Raw genomic sequence first — 6,837 nt, 5'->3', positions numbered from 1 at the left:
TATGTGTGGTGTTGTGATGGAGGAGGTGAGGTAGGAGAGTACAGTATATAGGAAGGGGTTGGGGGGACAGGAGGAGGAGGGGGAGAATGGTAAGGGGGGGACAAGACCAGCGTGTGGGGGACCTGGAGAAGCGGTGTTTGACTTGCGGCGGTGAGGAAGCCTCTCTCGCTAGGGAGAGTCGGAGCTGAGCTGACTTGAGGCCAGGTAATCAATACCTCCCTGTCGATATACTATTGAGGTGTTTCTTAGTCCACCTCTGTCATCAGGTAACTATACAATGTCCACGTCTTTCCTCTCCTCTCTCTCTCTCTCTCTCTCTCTCTCTCTCTCTCTTAGTCCACCTCTGTCTCTAACTATGTCTCTCTTCCTTAACCAATTCTCTCTCCTCTTCCTTCTTCTCCCCCCTTTCATCCTTCCTTCATAGCCCTCTTAACATATTTTTCATAATAGAAGTGAAACGTATCTTTTTGCGATTTGCTCCATTCATATACATCTTGAATACTTTCTTTCTTAAATTCGATATACCTTTTTGTATGGGCAAGGAAGAAGGCTTCTATACACCTCCTTGTATGTGTCAGTCAGTCAGTTAGTCAGTCAGTTATTGAAGTTTGTATTGGCTTCTGTATTAATTGATTTCCATGGGCAGGTGTGTAGAGGCCTTGGTAGTGTCATGTGATCTTGGGTGTGTCATGTAAGCTTGGCAGTGTCATGTGATCTTGGTAGAGTCATGTGATCTTGGTAGTCATGTGATCTTTGTAGTGTTGAGGTGATTAAACGTAACTAGACAATTACACTGATAGTAGAGTCTTATAAAAGAATGAAGTATTATTTTGAATTTATGTTGAGTTTTTTTAATTAAATTGAAAGAATAATGAACGATTGTGGTATTTAATTATATGAATACAATAGAATATCACAAGAGCTAATAAGGGAATAAAGTCATAAAAATGATAATAATAATAATAATAATATGGTGATGATGATGATTTTTATGGATAATGATGACGAAAACACAACTGATAACTAATAATATAAATAACAATGATAATAAAGGTAAACCAATAGAATTATTAAACTTAATAAAATTACGATTAATGAAAAAATAATCAGCCCAAATCACAAAGATGATGATGATTATTATTATTATTATTATTATTATTATTATTATTATTATTATTATTATTATTATTATCATTATTATTATTATTATTATTATTATTATTATTATTATTATTATTATTATTATTATTACAAGCGTTGCACTTTACTAATATATAAAGCGGTCTAATACACTATCACTCTTTTGTCTTATATAAATTTTTATATTCATCTACTGTATTAAAATGTTGTTGCAATATCGATCTTTTTGCTAAGACATCACGTGATGCTGTACAGGTGGAATATATTGATCGACTCGAGTAAGTTCTAAGTAACCTCTTCACTGAGGAGGAGAATGTCAACACCGGTCCCTACCCAGATACAAGCCAGACCTACAGGCACTTCACTAAGTAGGAGGCAGGCATGTCACCCACTACCTCTTGGAGATGGTTGAATATATAGTATATATATCTCTATAACCTACCATATATATTAAGATACAATATATATATATAATTTCCTTATAACGTAAAAGTTAAGAAACAAACGATATATGGTAATTTATTGATATTAAAAGTAATTACATACCTCTTCGAAATTAAATAATGGATCTTTGATGAGCGTGAAGCCATCTTCCGGGAGTCATTACCTGTGTCCTCCATACTAGTTCATCGGGAACTTGTCAGCGATAGCGAAGGTCTCATCAAGGTTGATAAGTTTCCTATCCTTTCCGGCGCTTGAAGGAAAAAAGTGAGGAGACTGAGGCAGACTGGAGCTTCTGTAGTAAACGAGACCTAGACGTGATGAGCTGAAAAAAGAATAAAGAATGAACGAGTCAGAGAAGCAAGAGATAGCATAGAAAATGGAAGAGAGGACTGGTCGTAAGTTTGTGTGTGTGTGTGTTTTGCGGATGAGTGAGTGTGTGTTGCGGATGAGTGAGTGCGTGTTGCGGATGACTGAGTGAGGTGAGTGAGTGAGCACGTCGCCAAAAATAAACTGCATCATCAGTTATCCGGAACCAACAGTTGACTACGAGGCAGAAAATTCCTTCCTCTCTTATCACAGCACATTTATTACTGCCTACGTAGAGCTGACGGTGAGACTTTACCTTCTATCCTCCACACAACCTGAATACCCGTGAAAATAACTCCTATTAAAAAAAAACTCGTCCATCACCATTACATAAAACAGTGACTATGTGTTACAGTGTCAGAAGGGCAGACTCATGTACCCCAACGCACCACTTTGGCTGTGATGTTCTATAAAAGTTTACGATGAGTTTTCTGACTGGCTGGCTGGGTGGCTAGAGGTGTGTGTGTGTGTGTGTGTGTGTGTGTGTGTGTGTGTGTAAAGTTAAGTATCTAAGCTGTATTTATTGCTATATATTTTTGTCTCCGGTGATGTGACAAGATATACGAGATAACTATGTACACACACACACACACACACACACACGCACTGGACGGACAATGAGGCAACAAGTAACACTGTCATTGTACTCCCCGACTCTGTTTACTAATTAAAAATAAATACCTCCCTCCCCCCCTCCCCCATCTCCCCTCAACCACCCCCTCACCGGAGTTCATATAGTACTATCCTCTAGGTATTTTGTGGCGGCAGCTAAGCGACTGTCACTACCGCGTAAAAGTATGCTATGAATAAATTAATAAATAAGCTGAGAGAGAGAGAGAGAGAGAGAGAGAGAGAGAGAGAGAGAGAGAGAGAATTGGATCCCTCGCCTCATCAGTGTTCGGGTGAATGCATTTTTTTTTAATCCTCGCAGCCCGAGCGTGAGGGATATATAGTTCATGCTTGACCTCACCATACAGGGGAAGTCTCAACCATATTTTTTCATGTCTGTCTGTCTTTATGTGTTCTTTCTTTCTTTCATTCTTTCTTTTTTTCTATCTTTTTTATCTCTCTCTCTCTCTCTCTCTCTCTCTCTCTCTCTCTCTCTCTCTCCACTTATCATTATTTACAGCGATAATACCTTCCACTCCTATGCTCTTCCTATCTATACCATAACCCGTATTTAAATAACAAACACCTGAATATAACACGGAAACTTTACCTGGGGATTAAGTGATCTAGTGTAGGAGGAATAGGTCGCTTTTTCATCATACGTGTGATGCGAAATAATCAAAACAGTTAAATGGAAAATTACAGAGCAGTGACAAAGCGGCCATAGCGATGTAGAGTGATTTACTAAATGGGATGATTGGAGGTGAGTGAGATGATTGAGATGATTATAATGATTGAGATGACTAGATGGACTGAGATGATTGGAATGAATGGTATGATTGAGATGACTAGATGGAGTGAAGTGATTGGAATGAATGGGCTGATTGAGATGATTAGGTAGACTGAGATGATTGGAATGACTGGAACGATTGAGATGATTAGAATGATTGACATGACTAGATGAACTGAGATGATAGGAATGAATGTAATGATTGAAATGATTAGAATGATTGAGATGATTAGGTGGACTGAGATGATTGGAATGAAAGGAGTGAGTGAGATGATTCGGATGGTTGACAGTAATGAATTTCACAAAAAAAAAGAATTACGGACCTACGTTCTTAATAGAGATATCAATTAACTATCCCAACCATCCCGATCATTCCTAATCATCCGTAATCACCCATGTTATCCCAATTACCTCGATTTACCATTCACTAAAGCCCCTAACACAAACAGGAGAAGAAGGGACCGTATACAGGTGAAACGTGATACACTTAATGAAGAAATTTCCTGTTGGATGTGGATTTGGGAACGCTCAATCCATACTTACCTGGATGGGTGTAAAAGTGGATGAAAATGGATAAAATTGATGCTATTTTGTTTGGTGCTTTACAGGTAGAGGATTAATGAGGGCTACTCAATTTTTGGGTATAGCGTTTTTAGTTGATATTTTCACTACTTAAGAGTCAGTTATCCTTGAATTATTTTGTATCTGAAAACATAAATAGTATATAAATTGGTATTAACCTGTACGTAATTTTGTAGTTATGAGTGTTAAGGAAGCGTACATGTGGATAATCAACAGTGATAAGAGAAGTGGGATTTTTTTATCGTGTTTGATCTAATTCACGTTGATACGGATGTCTTTTCATGGCTGACCGGAGCAATTCTTTGGTGTTTTGATTGTACTTGACGTATGATTGCTAGTTATTGAAGATAGTGATATAACGCTATTACAAAGGGTTGCTTGTAAAGAATGAGCTATTTACTCTGTTTTTTTGTGTTTTAAGTTGTAAATATAAACTACAAAGTATAACATTAAATTTACAATGTAACTTTATGATTGTTGTAGTTCCGTTTATATTTTTCATTCATTCACTTGGAACAATTTTTCACTCGTAGTCTTGTGTCGGTTTCACTGCCGTTGAGAAAGTGTTTATATATTAATGATTATGTTATGGTATGTTTTAACGTCATATTGGCTGTATATATTTCATCCTTAACTTCTCCTCGACTGTTCAATCATTTTAGGTGTTTTTTCATATATTTATTGACTTTGAACTCGCGTATTTGCAAGAAGTTGACGTGGAAGTTCTTTTCAAGTCTTAAAAATCAAGCTTTTAGTTTTCTCTTGTTGTTTAAATCGATATTATATCACTTATTTAACTTATCTACTCAAGAACGCTCGTCTACTCATACAGACAAACGATTAAAACCTATATATATATATCGACGCCTGAGACAGCTATTACTAATATGGCCCTTCATTATATTGATCTTAGTTACATCCTACTTAACATAATTACTTACTTAACCAATACTCTTAAGCTAGGAGGGAATATGATGGAGAGAGAGTGTGAGGCGGCCGGTAGGTAGGCGGTGACGGCGACGGAGGAGGCTGGAGGAACACGCTCAAGACGCTCTCCGCTAAATCTTAGGTCTCCGCTCCGCCCATTTCATTAACGCATCATATTTCCTTCGTTAATGTGATGTGGAGGTTTTATATTTATTTCTGGGTTGTTTATACTGTGATTTCTAGTGTATAGTGAGTCTTAGATTTGAGTCTAGATGTGGAAGGCCTTAGATGTAGAATTCTTTCGAGGGGAATTGTAATTTGGCGCTGAGTTGTATATCTACAGACACACGGTGAGGTTCCCGCCGCTGACTGGCACCCACGACTAATATATCCAAATTACTGAAACTCTTATTACTTATCACAGAACATAATTACACAGTCATTTAAAAATACGATGAGATATAAAATTCTCTCCTACTGATTTTTAACGCAGATATGAATAAAGTAAATGATTAATATACATACATCGATATGAATGAGATGTGTAGATAGTACGGGGAGTCGGTGAGGCTTATACATCATTCACTAGGACAGAGGTAGTATCTGGTAGAGAGAGAAAGAAGCATACATTATTCACGTCTTATGATCCGTGACATGTTGACGTTATAGACTCACTGTGATCATTATAACTTAACCTGAATATCACATATACTCGATAGAATATGTTTGTCATGCTTCTAACTCATAATATATATAGAGAGAAATTGGATCATATCGTATTAAATTATAGGGTTGATAGATTAAAAGTTAAGACAAATTATAGATAAAACTAAACACATATAGAAAATTGTCATGTGATTATTATTGGTTTAAATTTCTTGATGGTTCAGTAAAGTAAAGAGATGCACAAGTCATCATGGTTGTCATGCAGCGACACAACACAAGTTTTAGGTCCTTGTTTTATTACCTCCTTATCGGCGAGGGTGTGACCAGGCCTTGCGAGGGTTCGTGATCAAGACTGTCAGGGCGCTACCGTCTCGGGGGGCGTCGTCAGGTAAGTTGATGACGTCATATCAGGTGTAGTCAGGTCATAAAGGTAATTACTTGAAGCGGTAATGATGCCGTTTAAGTTTAGGACGTCATGTAGGTTAATGACATCGAACGTGGTTGAGATGTCAACATTGGGTCATTCATGATATCGTGTGAGGGTTGTGACATCAGGTGATATAACATCGTGAAAAGTTTTAATGTCAGGATAGGAGGTGATGTCAGTCGAAGTGACATCATGTAAGCCAAGTGAGATAATGACACGGAGTTATTGATGACGTCATGAGGTTGTGATACCAGGTGAGGTGACGTCAGTAGAGGTCATAAGGAAAGGTGGAATAATGACGTCAGTAGAGGTAAAGTGGTCAGCTCCTGAAGGCTGGCCTCTCCTTCCATCCTTCAACATTCTGCAGGAAAGAAACAAAATCAATCGTTAATTAAATAAAAAAAATCTTACACAAACATAAAAGACAAAATAAATAAAAATCGCCTTGTATAGAACTTCCATTAAATAGTTCTTTATTTATTCTTACCATAGTAAATATACTACACGGACCTCATAAACTCACACACGTCTCATTGACCACACACCTGTCCCTATTTACCGCACACCTATCCAATCTACTACACACCTGTCCATACTTGAGTGCGTCACGTCCCTACCTGTGACAGACACTACCACCTGTGACAAACAACTGGAGTAAGACACAGATACATCTTTTAATTATGTGAGATATTTATCGTGTGGTGTTCGGTCTTATCCATCTCTTGATTAAACTCTTGCAATAAGAGATATTCACTCCCAGCTTAAATTTATGAGGAATATCCAATGTTAACAAAAATACGTAAAAACAATGAAATTATTATTTTTTACCTCATAGGAAAGTACACAAACTCGTCATCCATCGTCAACCAACAATTGTTTTTATGAG

At 37.3% G+C, this 6,837-nt stretch overlaps 1 long non-coding RNA gene across 1 annotated transcript; it reads right to left on the bottom strand.

Annotated features, from left to right (window-relative positions):
* Window positions 1-1,704: 1,704 nt before the first annotated feature.
* Window positions 1,705-6,300, bottom strand: LOC121873622. Its single transcript, XR_006090286.1, has 3 exons — window positions 5,826-6,300; window positions 5,384-5,461; window positions 1,705-1,906 (listed from the first exon to the last, which is right to left on the bottom strand). It is a non-coding gene; the product is annotated as an uncharacterized LOC121873622 (long non-coding RNA).
* Window positions 6,301-6,837: the final 537 nt, after the last annotated feature.

This window comes from Homarus americanus, unplaced genomic scaffold, assembly GCF_018991925.1.
Source record: "Homarus americanus isolate GMGI-L3 unplaced genomic scaffold, GMGI_Hamer_2.0 scaffold50608, whole genome shotgun sequence".
In the NCBI taxonomy this organism is placed as follows: Eukaryota; Metazoa; Arthropoda; class Malacostraca; order Decapoda; family Nephropidae; genus Homarus; species Homarus americanus.
Note: the sequence above shows the minus strand (reverse complement) of the source record. Positions and strands in the feature narration are given on the sequence as shown.